Genomic DNA, 15,878 nt, shown 5'->3' on the forward strand with positions numbered 1-15,878 from the left:
CTACTTAGTATGTATGCAGGTTTCAGCCATGTTCAACCTCGTTCACTGCTGACAAAAGGAGGCAGAAACCATGTAGTAAATAGGGAAATATAATTCGAAGTGCAATATTCTTGGTTCATTATTGCAGATACCATCATCATCACCAGAAGTGCTTTAACCTCATTTTATAAAGGTCATAATACAACTTAAGTTTAGAAGAACTAAATCGATCACTGTTGCCACTGAGTGTTTGTTACAATTCAAGTGGATGCAAAACTTTCACTTGTCTGCAGTTTCTTTGATTCTAATGACCAACACAATGTGTTTTTACTGTTGTGACTCAAAAACTACATATCAATTTTTAAGGGCATCAGTAAAAGCTCACTCCAGAAACCAATTTGACCTCTGTTGAGGAAAACGTGGGTGGTCTGATTAGTAAGTTTGTGGATGACACAAAGATTGACAGAGTTGCTGATAGTGCCAAGGGTTGTCAGAGGATACAACAGGATATAAATAGATTGGAGGCTTGGGCACAGAAATGGCAGATGGAGTTTAATCCAGACAAATGCCAATGTGATGCATTTTGGAGGATCAAATTTAGGTATGAATTATACTGTAAATGGCAGAACCTTTAGGAACATTAACATACAGAAGGATCTGGGCATGCAAGTCCACAGTTCCTTAAAAGTGGCACCACAGGGGGCCAAGGTGGTTAAGAAAGCATATGGCACGCTTGCCTTCATCAGCCAGGGCATTGAGTACAGGAGTTGGGAAATCATGTTGCAGCTATATAAAACCTTGGTTAGGCCGCATTTGGAATATTGTGTGCAGCTCTGGTCACCATATTATCAAAAGGGCTTTGGGGAGAGTGCAATGAAGGCTCACCAGGATGTTGCCTGATCTCGAAGGTGTTGGCTATGAGGAGAGATTGAATAAACTAGGATTGTTTTCACTGGAAGGACGGAGGCTGAGGGGAGACCTGATAGAGGTCGCCAAAATTCTGAGAGGCATAGACAGGGTAGATAGTTGAGGCTTTTTCCCCCAAGGGTGGAAGTGTCAATTACAATGGGGCACAGGTTCAAGGGAGATGTACGGGGTAAGTTTTTCCACACAGAGTGGTGGGTGCCTGGAACACGCTGCCAGAAGATGTGGTGGAAGCAGGCACTTTAGCAACATTTAAGAGGTATCTGGATGGGTACATGAATAGGGAGGAAATAGAGGGATATGGGCCGAGTAAGGGCAGAAGAGAGTTTTTTTTAAATTAGAGCATCATGATCGGCACAGGCTTGGTGAGCCAAAGGACCTGTTCCTATGCTGTACTTTTCTTTGTTCTTCAAAACTTACTCTAATCACTTTTAACTTAATACAATGAATCCATCGATCTGTTTAAGTTTCTATGTCAGTGGCAACCAGACTGCAACATCTATTATGATAACATATCGGTTCTATTATTTTCAATAAATCCATTATTGGGTCTTTTATTTAGGCTGAATATATTTTAAAATGCATCTCCTGAATCTCACTTATAAATGTTAAATATCCTAAAGATTTTTTAATCATACACTTATGAAATTTGTAGTCATTGCATGATGCTTCTCCTTTCATCTTCCCCTTCCATTATCACATTCAACCTTTCTCAACATATTAATAAATCATCCATTATTTTAATGACATCAGTGCATGCCTCAATGGTACTGTGAAAGGAGGCTTGTAACGAACCTTTGTGCAAGAGTTCTATAGTTCAAACAAAGCATGCATAAATGAACGGTTCTGAAATTATCTTCTTTCAATTTCACACCGATACTTATTTTCAATTGAGAACATTGCACAACACATTCTCCTGGAAATTCCACCTCGCATCTTAGTGAGTGCAAAAATGCCCACCTGACATTTTACACCTGCTCAGAGACACCTTCACTAAATGGGAATATAATATTGAAGAACTGTAAAGGATCCAATAATTGTGCTTTGTACAGTACACAGTTCACTAGCTTTACTCCTGGGTAGTGTCTTCAGAGCATTTCCACCTTACTGAACAAAATGTATCAATACATCATGTCCACATTTGATACAAGTTACTCTGACATAAACACATTATTGTCTTAACCTTAACAAGATGGTGTGAGGTGTGTATATGCTGGGAAATTAAAGGTAATTTATCATACTACTGTACCTAATCCAAGTCAAAATAAAATGAAAACCACAGCTGTTAACGACCAGAAATGCCCAAGTTGATCAATCAATGGGTGACACAGTGGTTAGCGCTATTGCCTCACAGCACCAGGGACCCGGGTTTAATTCCAGCCTTGGATGACAGTGCAGAGGTTCACGTTCTCCCCATGGCTGCGTGGGTTTCCTCTGGGTGCTCTGGTTTCCTCCCACAGTCCAAAAGACGTGCAGGTTAGGTGGATTGGCCATGATAAAATTGGCTTAGTATCCAAAGGTTGGGTGGGGATTGGGGGATATAGTGGGCCTAGGTAGGGTGCTCTTTGGGGGGGTCAGTGCTGCCAAAAGACCTCCTTCTGCACTGTAGGGATTCTATGATTCTAATAACTGAAACAGGTAATAGGTCAATATTAATTAAACAAAGACTATTTCTTCTTATATTCACAACATTTGCTGATTCAATAAAAATGTGCTTTTAGAAAAACAGAATTGACCATGCTTCAGAATTTTCCGATCCAGAGAAAACTGGAGTTCCAAAACTCCGTGGAATGAGAGCGCAAAATATCAAAGCAATTACAATTACTCCTGTTTTCCTAAACTTTCACTTCTTGAAGGGTAATCCAAACAGGTCAGATTTTAAAACAAGATTCCTCACAAGAGTAAACTATTAATGGTTGATTAACATGCCAGGATCAAACTTAAGGAAAAACTCCTTAGAGCAAGGATTAAACTCGCACTTCACCAGTATAAATGTTCTTAAAAGACTGGGCATTGATCAATATTAGGGGACCAAGAAATTGACAAATCATGACAAATTGTAAGGCGAGTTCAATAATGTATTCTCAAACAACAACCAGACTGAGGCACTTTTTGTCACACTCTGGGCAGCACAAACTGACGGGAATCCAGGAAGAACAGAATTAGAGTTGCAAAAAAAAAAAATTCTTGAAGCTCTGCTTGGAGAAAGTGACAGTGTACTTAATATAAAGTGTAGAAAAACACCCTGTTTTCACTTGGTCAATTAATCCACTGTCATGCACTTAATTTATATGCCACCATTCAGAACGCTTTGCAGGGAGTTGCCTGAATCAGCTGCAAACATAAAGAGGGGCAGTTCTTCCAGTACAAAAAAAAGAAAGTCAGTTTAAAGGATTTGTAGGCAAAATTGTTCGATGTTTCCATCGGATTTAAATATGAACATACACATGAATTGGGGTAGCTGACAGCTTTCAACGGGGATGGGTCAGGCACCACAGCTGCAGATCTTCCAACATGGGGAAAAGAGCTGCACAGGATTCCCACCCAGTCATTTTCTCTCGGGAAAGGTAGGGAGGGAGGGAAGACTTCAGAATTCTGCACAAACCAGGATACAATCTGTAAAGGGCTATGGGAGAGGTCACAAAACAGTCAGTCGGACAGTTAGTCGAGGGGATGTGGAAGAAACAGAACTCACAGGCAACTCGGTGAAGTCACAGCTTCTTCCTTCCCTCGGAAGCAAAATGTGCCTGAAGTTAAAGAGAGCCTGAACCAGGCGCCCCCCCCCCCCCCCCCCCCACACACACACACACACACACACACACAGGGACAGCAACCCACCCACATCCCCATCCCACAGACAGGGACTACTTTCGCCTCATGAGACGGGGACTCCAATAACCCCCCCCCTCCCCTCCACACACCCCGCAAGACAGAGACTGGACCCCACCAAACACCCCCCCTCCCCCGCTAGCCCTGGACAGCAACCCCCCCCGCCCCGCCCTCGTCCCTGCAAGACAGGGACTGGACCCCACCCCCCTCCCCTCCCCGAGAAAGACAGGGGCTGCATCGCCCTCCCCGAGCAAGACAGGGGCTGCATCTCCCAACACCCCCCCCCCCCTCCCAAGCAAGACAGGGGCTGCATCCCTCACCCTCTCCTCCCGAGCAAGACAGGGGCTGCATTACCCCCCTCCCGAGCAAGACAGGGGCTGCATTCCCCCCCCACCGAGCAAGACAGGCGCTGCATCTCCCCCCCCCCCCGCCACCCCCCCACCCCCCAAGCAAGACAGGGACTGCATCCCCACCCCCCCCTCCCCCAGCAAGACAGGGGCTGCGTCTCCCCCCCCCCACCCACCCGAGCAAGACAGGGGCTGCATCCCCAACGCCCCTCCCCCCCCCCCCCGAGCAAGACTGGGGTGCCCCCCCCCCCGAACAAGGCAGGGGGCTGCATCCCCCACCCCCCCCGAGCAAGACAGGGGCTGCATTCCATCCCACCCCCCCCCCCCCCCCGAGCAAGATAGGGGCTGCATCCCCCCCCCCACCCACCCACCCCCCGAGCGAGACAGGGGCTGCATCTCCGCCCCCTCCCTCCCGAGCAAGACAAGGGCTGCATCCCCATCCCCACCCCCCCTCCCGAGCAAGACAGGGGCTGCATCGCCGCCCCCCCCCCCCCCGGAGCAAGACAGGGGCTGCATTCCCCCCACCCTCACGAGCAAGACAGGGGCTGCATCACCCCCCGCCCGTGCAAGACAGGGGCTGCGTCTCCCCCCATCCCACCCACCCCGAGCAAGACAGGGGCTGCATCCCCATCGCCCCCCCCCCCGCGAGCAAGACAGGGGCTGCGTCCCGTCCCCCCCGAGCAAGGCAGGGGCTGCATTCCACCCCTCCACCCCCCCCCCCCCCCCCGAGCAAGATAGGGGCTGCATCCCCCCCCCACCCACCCATCCCTCGAGCGAGACAGGGGCTGCATCTCCCCACCCCCCCTCCCGAGCAAGACAGGGGCTGCATCTCTCCCCTCACCCCCACCCCGAGCAAGACAGGGGCTGCATCCCCCCCCCCCCCCCCCCCCCCGAGCAAGACAGGGGCTGCATTCACCCCCCCCCCCCCCGGAGCAAGACAGGGGCTGCATTCCCCCCCCCCCCGGAGCAAGACAGGGGCTGCATCCCTCCCCCCCGGAGCAAGACAGGGCTGCATTCCGCCCACCCTCACGAAGACAGGGGCTGCATCACCCCCCGCCCGAGCAAGACAGGGGCTGCATCTACCCACCCCCACCCCCCGAGCAAGACAGGGGCTGCATCACCCCCCGCCCCCGAGCAAGACAGGGACATCACCCTCCCCCCCCCCCCCGAGCAAGACAGGGGCTACACTCCCCCCACCCCCCCCCCCGAGCAAGACAGGGGCTGCATCCCCCACCCGTGCAAGACAGGGGCTGCATCCCGCACACCCCCCGGAGCAAGACAGGGGCTGCATTTCCCCCACCCTCACGAGCAAGACAGGGGCTGCATCACCCCCCGCCCGAGCAAGACAGGGGCTGCATCTACCCCCCCACCCCCTGAGCAAGACAGGGGCTGCATCACCCCCCCCGCCCCTGAGCAAGACAGGGGCTGCATCAACCCCCCCCCCCCCCAAGCAAGACAGGGGCTGCATTCCCCCCACCCTCACGAGCAAGACAGGGGCTGCATCACCCCCCGCCCGTGCAAGACAGGGGCTGCGTCTCCCCCCATCCCACCCACCCCGAGCAAGACAGGGGCTGCATCCCCATCGCCCCCCCCCCCCCCCGCGAGCAAGACAGGGGCTGCATCCCGTCCCCCCCGAGCAAGGCAGGGGCTGCATTCCACCCCTCCACCCCCCCCCCCCCCCCCGAGCAAGGGCTGCATCCCCCCCCCCCACCCACCCATCCCTCGAGCGAGACAGGGGCTGCATCTCCCCACCCCCCCTCCCGAGCAAGACAGGGGCTGCATCTCTCCCCTCACCCCCACCCCGAGCAAGACAGGGGCTGCATCCCCCAACCCCCCCCCCCCCCCACACACACACACACACACACACACACACACACACAGGGACAGCAACCCACCCACATCCCCATCCCACAGACAGGGACTACTTTCGCCTCATGAGACGGGGACTCCAATAACCCCCCCCCCTCCCCTCCACACACCCCGCAAGACAGAGACTGGACCCCACCAAACACCCCCCTCCCCCGCTAGCCCTGGACAGCAACCCCCCCCGCCCCGCCCTCGTCCCTGCAAGACAGGGACTGGACCCCACCCCCCTCCCCTCCCCGAGAAAGACAGGGGCTGCATCGCCCTCCCCGATCAAGACAGGGGCTGCATCTCCCAACACCCCCCCCCCCCCCTCCCAAGCAAGACAGGGGCTGCATCCCTCACCCTCTCCTCCCGAGCAAGACAGGGGCTGCATTACCCCCCTCCCGAGCAAGACAAGGGCTGCATTCCCCCCCCACCGAGCAAGACAGGCGCTGCATCTCCCCCCCCCCCCCCCCAAGCAAGACAGGGACTGCATCCCCACCCCCCCCTCCCCCAGCAAGACAGGGGCTGCGTCTCCCCCCCCCACCCACCCGAGCAAGACAGGGGCTGCATCCCCAACGCCCCTCCCCCCCCCCCCCCGAGCAAGACCGGGGTGCCCCCCCCCCGAACAAGGCAGGGGGCTGCATCCCCCCCCCCCCGAGCAAGACAGGGGCTGCATTCCATCCCACCCCCCCCCCCCCCCCCGAGCAAGATAGGGGCTGCATCCCCCCCCCCCACCCACCTACCCCCCGAGCGAGACAGGGGCTGCATCTCCGCCCCCTCCCTCCCGAGCAAGACAAGGGCTGCATCCCCATCCCCACCCCCCCTCCCGAGCAAGACAGGGGCTGCATCGCCCGCCCCCCCCCCCCCGGAGCAAGACAGGGGCTGCATTCCCCCCACCCTCACGAGCAAGACAGGGGCTGCATCACCCCCCGCCCGTGCAAGACAGGGGCTGCGTCTCCCCCCATCCCACCCACCCCGGGCAAGACAGGGGCTGCATCCCCATCGCCCCCCCCCCCGCGAGCAAGACAGGGGCTGCGTCCCGTCCCCCCCGAGCAAGGCAGGGGCTGCATTCCACCCCTCCACCCCCAACCCCCCCCCCCCGAGCAAGATAGGGGCTGCATCCCCCCCCCCACCCACCCATCCCTCGAGCGAGACAGGGGCTGCATCTCCCCACCCCCCCTCCCGAGCAAGACAGGGGCTGCATCTCTCCCCTCACCCCCACCCCGAGCGAGACAGGGGCTGCATCCCCCACCCCCCCCCCCCCTCCGAGCAAGACAGGGGCTGCATTCACCCCCCCCCCCCCGGAGCAAGACAGGGGCTGCATTCCCCCCCGCCCCCCCCCCCCCCCGGAGCAAGACAGGGGCTGCATCCCCCCCCCCTCCCCCCCGGAGCAAGACAGGGCTGCATTCCGCCCACCCTCACGAAGACAGGGGCTGCATCACCCCCCGCCCGAGCAAGACAGGGGCTGCATCTACCCACCCCCACCCCCCGAGCAAGACAGGGGCTGCATCACCCCCCGCCCCCGAGCAAGACAGGGGCTGCATCACCCTCCCCCCCCCCCGAGCAAGACAGGGGCTGCACTCCCCCCACCCCCCCCCCGAGCAAGACAGGGGCTGCATCCCCCCCCCTCCCCACCCCCCCACCCGTGCAAGACAGGGGCTGCATCCCGCACACCCCCCGGAGGAAGACAGGGGCTGCATTTCCCCCACCCTCACGAGCAAGACAGGGGCTGCATCACCCCCCGCCCGAGCAAGACAGGGGCTGCATCTACCCCCCCACCCCCTGAGCAAGACAGGGGCTGCATCACCCCCCCCGCCCCCGAGCAAGACAGGGGCTGCATCAACCCCCCCCCCCCAAGCAAGACAGGGGCTGCATTCCCCCCACCCTCACGAGCAAGACAGGGGCTGCATCACCCCCCGCCCGTGCAAGACAGGGGCTGCGTCTCCCCCCATCCCACCCACCCCGAGCAAGACAGGGGCTGCATCCCCATCGCCCCCCCCCCCCCCCCCCGCGAGCAAGACAGGGGCTGCATCCCGTCCCCCCCGAGCAAGGCAGGGGCTGCATTCCACCCCTCCACCCCCCCCGAGCAAGATAGGGGCTGCATCCCCCCCCCCCCCACCCACCCATCCCTCGAGCGAGACAGGGGCTGCATCTCCCCACCCCCCCTCCCGAGCAAGACAGGGGCTGCATCTCTCCCCTCACCCCCACCCCGAGCAAGACAGGGGCTGCATCCCCCAACCCCCCCCCCCCCGAGCATGACAGGGGCTGCATTCACCCCCCCCCCCCCCCCGGAGCAAGACAGGGGCTGCATTCCCCCCCGCCCCCCCCCCCCGGAGCAAGACAGGGGCTGCATTCCCCCCCGCCACCGAGCAAGACAGGGGCTGCATCAACCCCCACCCCCGAGCAAGACAGGGGCTGCACCTCCCTCCCCCGAGCAAGACAGGGGCTGCAACCCCCCCCCCCCACCCCCGAGCAAGACAGGGGCTGCATTTCCCCCCCCCCCCGAGCAAGACAGGGGCTGCACCCCCCCCGAGCAAGACAGGGGCTGCACCCCCCCCCCGAGCAAGACAGGGGCTGCACCCCCCCGAGCAAGACAGGGGCTGCATCCACCCCCCCCCCCCCCCGCCCGCTCCGGGCAAGACAGGGGCTGCATTCCCCCCCCCCCCCCCGAGCAAGACAGGGGCTGCATCCACCCCCCCCCCCCCCCGCCCGCCCGCCCCGGGCAAGACAGGGGGCTGCATTTCCCCCCCCACCCCCCCGAGCAAGACAGGGGCTGCATCTCACCCCCCCGAGCAAGACAGGGGCTGCATCTCACCCCCCCCCCTCCCGAGCAAGGCAGGGGCTGCACCTACCCCGCACCTACCCCACACCCCCCCCCACCTCCCCTCCCCCTGCTGATCCCACCACCTAACTCCTCTCCAAAGACAGGCTATGCCCCCAATCTTCCCGCCCCCCTGAAGGCAGGTAATGTCTACCCCACCCCTTCCCAAAGAAAAGACAGGGAATATCTCTTTCCCCACCCCCCAAATAAAAAACGGCAGGACATAGAACGATACAGCGCAGTACAGGCCCTTCGGCCCACGATGTTGCACCGAAACAAAAGCCATCTAACCTACACTATACCATTATCATCCATATGTTTAACCAATAAACTTTTAAATGCCCTCAATGTTGGCGAGTTCACTACTGTTGCAGGTAGGGCATTCCACGGCCTCACTATTCTTTGCGACGTATCTTCTCGTCCCCCTGCCCCAATAAACGACAGGGAATATCTTCCCACCCACCCAGCCCCCCCCCCCAAAAAAAAAGGACAGTGACTACCTTCCCCGCAAAAAACCTACCTCCACCCCGCAAAAAAAGGGGAATATCTTCCTGCCCCACCCCACTGCAAAAAAGTCAGGGAATATCTTCCCATGTCCTTCCTAAAAAATGACAGGGAATATCTTCCCATGCCCTCCCCAAAAAAGGTTAAGGAATATCTTCCCCGCCCCCGTGAAATAAAGGCAGGGAAAATCTCCCCCCCGCAAAAAAACAAGGAATAGCTCCCGCTCAAAAAAATGAAAGGCATTATCTCCCCCCCCAGAATAAAACCAGGGAATATCTGCCCCCCCCAAAAAAAACAGACAGGGAATATCTGCCCCCCCCCCAAAACGACTGGGAATATCTCTCCCCCACAAAAACAAGTCAGGGAATATCTGCCCCCCCAAAAAGACAGGGAATATCTCCGCTCCTCCTCCATCCAGAAAGACAGGATATATCTTCTCCCCCCCCCCTCAAAAAAAGACAGGGAATATCTCTCCCTCCCAAAAAAAAAGACGGCGATTATCTCCCCCCCAAAAACACAATGACAGCGATTATCTTTCTCCCACCCAGCAAAAAAAAAACAGGGAATGGTTCCACCCTCCGCCAGAAAGAGTCAGGGAATGTCTCCCGGCCCGTAACCTGGGCAGCAAGAACCCCAACCCCCGGCAGAGAGGGACAAGGACGCCGGGCAGACGCTGCCTGCACTCCCCTGACATAGAAGCCCGATGGAGCTCCTGGTATCTGTCCTGAAGAGCGCGACCCCGCTCCTCCCTCACCCACTGCCCACTTTCCCACTCACTGTCACACACTCTCCCGGCCGACAACCACACTCTTACCGTCAACTCCTCACCGGACACGGGGTCCCTCGGAGCCGCTGACGCTCCTCCGGCCGCTCCCGGTACAGCTGTTCCGGACCTTCCCGGTCCCGCTTGCGATCCCGTGTGTGCGGCCCTGGGACGGGGTGACGTCACGGTGCTGGAGCTGAGGACCAGGAAAGGCCGCCCAATGACAGCGACACAGCAACAGAGTGAGAACAACTCACACTGTCACAGAGACACTCAAACAACAGTGAGAACACCTCACACTGTCACAGAGACACTCAAACAACAGTGAGAACACCTCACACTGTCACAGAGACACTCAAACAACAGTGAGAACACCTCACACTGTCACAGAGACACTCAAACAACAGTGAGAACACCTCACACTGTCACAGAGACACTCAAACAACAGTGAGAACACCTCACACTGTCACAGAGACACTCAAACAATAGTGAGAACACCTCACACTGTCACAGAGACACTCAAACAACAGTGAGAACACCTCACACTGTCACAGAGACACTCAAACAACAGTGAGAACACCTCACACTGTCACAGAGACACTCAAACCACAGTGATAACACCTCACACTGTCACAGAGACACTCAAACAACAGTGAGAACACCTCACACTGTCACAGAGACACTCAAGCAACAGAGTGAGAACACCTCACACTGCCACAGAGACACATACAACAGTGAGAACACCTCACACTGTCACAGAGACACTCAAACAACAGTGATAACACCTCACACTGTCACAGAGAAACTCAAACCACAGTGATAACACCTCACACTGTCACAGAGACACATACAACAGTGAGAACACCTCACACTGTCACAGAGACACTCAAACAACAGTGAGAACACCTCACACTGTCACAGAGACACTCAAACCACAGTGAGAACACCTCACACTGTCACAGAGACACTCAAACAACAGTGACAACACCTCACACTGTCACAGAGACACACAAACCACAGTGAGAACACCTCACACTGTCACAGAGACACTCAAACAACAGTGATAACACCTCACACTGTCACAGTGAAACTCAAACCACAGTGATAACACCTCACACTGTCACAGAGACACTCAAGCAACAGAGTGAGAACAACTCACACTGTCACAGAGACACATACAACAGTGAGAACACCTCACACTGTCACAGAGACACTCAAACAACAGTGATAACACCTCACACTGTCACAGAGAAACTCAAACCACAGTGATAACACCTCACACTGTCACAGAGACACATACAATAGTGAGAACACCTCACACTGTCACAGAGACACTCAAACCACAGTGATAACACCTCACACTGTCACAGAGACACTCAAACAACAGTGAGAACACCTCACACTGTCACAGAGACACTCAAGCAACAGAGTGAGAACACCTCACACTGTCACAGAGACACATACAACAGTGAGAACACCTCACACTGTCACAGAGACACTCAAACAACAGTGATAACACCTCACACTGTCACAGAGAAACTCAAACCACAGTGATAACACCTCACACTGTCACAGAGACACATACAACAGTGAGAACACCTCACACTGTCACAGAGACACTCAAACAACAGTGAGAACACCTCACACTGTCACAGAGACACTCAAACCACAGTGAGAACACCTCACACTGTCACAGAGACACTCAAACAACAGTGAGAACACCTCACACTGTCACAGAGACACACAAACCACAGTGAGAACACCTCACACTGTCACAGAGACACTCAAACAACAGTGATAACACCTCACACTGTCACAGAGAAACTCAAACCACAGTGATAACACCTCACACTGTCACAGAGACACATACAACAGTGAGAACACCTCACACTGTCACAGAGACACTCAAACAACAGTGAGAACACCTCACACTGTCACAGAGACACTCAAACCACAGTGAGAACACCTCACACTGTCACAGAGACACTCAAACAACAGTGACAACACCTCACACTGTCACAGAGACACACAAACCACAGTGAGAACACCTCACACTGTCACAGAGACACTCAAACAACAGTGATAACACCTCACACTGTCACAGTGAAACTCAAACCACAGTGATAACACCTCACACTGTCACAGAGACACTCAAGCAACAGAGTGAGAACAACTCACACTGTCACAGAGACACATACAACAGTGAGAACACCTCACACTGTCACAGAGACACTCAAACAACAGTGATAACACCTCACACTGTCACAGAGAAACTCAAACCACAGTGATAACACCTCACACTGTCACAGAGACACATACAATAGTGAGAACACCTCACACTGTCACAGAGACACTCAAACCACAGTGATAACACCTCACACTGTCACAGAGACACTCAAACAACAGTGAGAACACCTCACACTGTCACAGAGACACTCAAGCAACAGAGTGAGAACACCTCACACTGTCACAGAGACACATACAACAGTGAGAACACCTCACACTGTCACAGAGACACTCAAACAACAGTGATAACACCTCACACTGTCACAGAGAAACTCAAACCACAGTGATAACACCTCACACTGTCACAGAGACACATACAACAGTGAGAACACCTCACACTGTCACAGAGACACTCAAACAACAGTGAGAACACCTCACACTGTCACAGAGACACTCAAACCACAGTGAGAACACCTCACACTGTCACAGAGACACTCAAACAACAGTGAGAACACCTCACACTGTCACAGAGACACACAAACCACAGTGAGAACACCTCACACTGTCACAGAGACACTCAAACAACAGTGATAACACCTCACACTGTCACAGAGAAACTCAAACCACAGTGATAACACCTCACACTGTCACAGAGACACATACAACAGTGAGAACACCTCACACTGTCACAGAGACACTCAAACAACAGTGAGAACACCTCACACTGTCACAGAGACACTCAAACCACAGTGAGAACACCTCACACTGTCACAGAGACACTCAAACAACAGTGAGAACACCTCACACTGTCACAGAGACACACAAACCACAGTGAGAACACCTCACACTGTCACAGAGACACTCAAACAACAGTGATAACACCTCACACTGTCACAGTGAAACTCAAACCACAGTGATAACACCTCACACTGTCACAGAGACACTCAAGCAACAGAGTGAGAACAACTCACACTGTCACAGAGACACATATAACAGTGAGAACACCTCACACTGTCACAGAGACACTCAAACAACAGTGATAACACCTCACACTGTCACAGAGAAACTCAAACCACAGTGATAACACCTCACACTGTCACAGAGACACATACAATAGTGAGAACACCTCACACTGTCACAGAGACACATACAATAGTGAGAACACCTCACACTGTCACAGAGACACATACAATAGTGAGAACACCTCACACTGTCACAGAGACACTCAAACAACACTGAGAACACCTCACACTGTCACAGATACACTCAAACAGAGTGAGAACACCTCACACTGTCACAGAGACACTCAAACAGAGTGAAAACACCTCACACTGACACAGAGACACTCAAACAGAGTGAGAACACCTCACACTATCACAGAGACACACAAACAACAGTGAGAATGCCTCACACTGTCACAGACACACTCAAATAGAGTGAGAATACCTCACACACAGAGATACTCAAACAGAGTGAGAACACCTCACTCTGTCACATAGACACTCAAACAACAGCGAGAACACCTCACACTGTCACAGAGACACTCAAACCACAGTGAGAACACCTCACACTGTCACAGAGACACTCAAACCACAGTGAGAACACCTCACACTGTCACAGAGACACTCAAACAACAGTGAGAACACCTCACACTGTCACAGAGACACTCAAACAACAGTGAGAACACCTCACACTGTCACAGAGACACTCAAACCACAGTGATAACACCTCACACTGTCACAGAGACACTCAAACCACAGTGAGAACACCTCACACTGTCACAGAGACACTCAAACAACAGTGAGAACACCTCACACTGTCACAGAGACACTCAAGCAACAGAGTGAGAACACCTCACACTGTCACAGAGACACTCAAACAACAGTGAGAACACCTCACACTGTCACAGAGACACTCAAACCACAGTGATAACACCTCACACTGTCACAGAGACACTCAAACAACAGTGACAACACCTCACACTGTCACAGAGACACTCAAACCACAGTGATAACACCTCACACTGTCACAGAGACACTCAAACAACAGTGAGAACACCTCACACTGTCACAGAGACACTCAAGCAACAGAGTGAGAACACCTCACACTGTCACAGAGACACATACAACAGTGAGAACACCTCACACTGTCACAGAGACACTCAAACAACAGTGATAACACCTCACACTGTCACAGAGAAACTCAAACCACAGTGATAACACCTCACACTGTCACAGAGACACATACAACAGTGAGAACACCTCACACTGTCACAGAGACACTCAAACAACAGTGAGAACACCTCACACTGTCACAGAGACACTCAAACCACAGTGAGAACACCTCACACTGTCACAGAGACACTCAAACAACAGTGACAACACCTCACACTGTCACAGAGACACACAAACCACAGTGAGAACACCTCACACTGTCACAGAGACACTCAAACAACAGTGATAACACCTCACACTGTCACAGTGAAACTCAAACCACAGTGATAACACCTCACACTGTCACAGAGACACTCAAGCAACAGAGTGAGAACAACTCACACTGTCACAGAGACACATACAACAGTGAGAACACCTCACACTGTCACAGAGACACTCAAACAACAGTGATAACACCTCACACTGTCACAGAGAAACTCAAACCACAGTGATAACACCTCACACTGTCACAGAGACACATACAATAGTGAGAACACCTCACACTGTCACAGAGACACTCAAACCACAGTGATAACACCTCACACTGTCACAGAGACACTCAAACAACAGTGAGAACACCTCACACTGTCACAGAGACACTCAAGCAACAGAGTGAGAACACCTCACACTGTCACAGAGACACATACAACAGTGAGAACACCTCACACTGTCACAGAGACACTCAAACCACAGTGAGAACACCTCACACTGTCACAGAGACACTCAAACAACAGTGAGAACACCTCACACTGTCACAGAGACACTCAAGCAACAGAGTGAGAACACCTCACACTGTCACAGAGACACTCAAACAACAGTGAGAACACCTCACACTGTCACAGAGACACTCAAACCACAGTGATAACACCTCACACTGTCACAGAGACACTCAAACAACAGTGACAACACCTCACACTGTCACAGAGACACTCAAACCACAGTGATAACACCTCACACTGTCACAGAGACACTCAAACAACAGTGAGAACACCTCACACTGTCACAGAGACACTCAAGCAACAGAGTGAGAACACCTCACACTGTCACAGAGACACATACAACAGTGAGAACACCTCACACTGTCACAGAGACACTCAAACAACAGTGAGAACACCTCACACTGTCACAGAGACACTCAAACAACAGTGAGAACACCTCACACTGTCACAGAGACACTCAAACCACAGTGAGAACACCTCACACTGTCACAGAGACACTCAAACAACAGTGAGAACACCTCACACTGTCACAGAGACACACAAACCACAGTGAGAACACCTCACACTGTCACAGAGACACTCAAACAACAGTGATAACACCTCACACTGTCACAGAGAAACTCAAACCACAGTGATAACACCTCACACTGTCACAGAGACACATACAACAGTGAGAACACCTCACACTGTCACAGAGACACTCAA

The 15,878-nt window shown here is 53.9% G+C and overlaps 1 protein-coding gene across 6 annotated transcripts in view; it reads right to left on the bottom strand.

The window, feature by feature from the left end:
• The window catches only part of LOC140419399 (unconventional myosin-VI-like), a 351,457-nt gene extending 341,249 nt beyond the window's left edge, over positions 1–10,208 (bottom strand). For 3 of the 6 annotated variants that reach the window (XM_072503309.1, XM_072503306.1, XM_072503281.1), the window contains exon 1: positions 10,067–10,208. The gene's annotated coding sequence lies outside the window, so the exon portion shown is untranslated. The remainder of the gene's footprint in view (positions 1–10,066) is intronic. The other 3 variants (XM_072503287.1, XM_072503304.1, XM_072503299.1) reach the window with 3 other exon arrangements.
• Between the last annotated feature and the right edge of the window lie 5,670 nt (positions 10,209–15,878).

The sequence above is a fragment of the Scyliorhinus torazame genome, chromosome 1 (genome assembly GCF_047496885.1).
Source record: "Scyliorhinus torazame isolate Kashiwa2021f chromosome 1, sScyTor2.1, whole genome shotgun sequence".
NCBI classification, from domain to species: domain Eukaryota; kingdom Metazoa; phylum Chordata; class Chondrichthyes; order Carcharhiniformes; family Scyliorhinidae; genus Scyliorhinus; species Scyliorhinus torazame.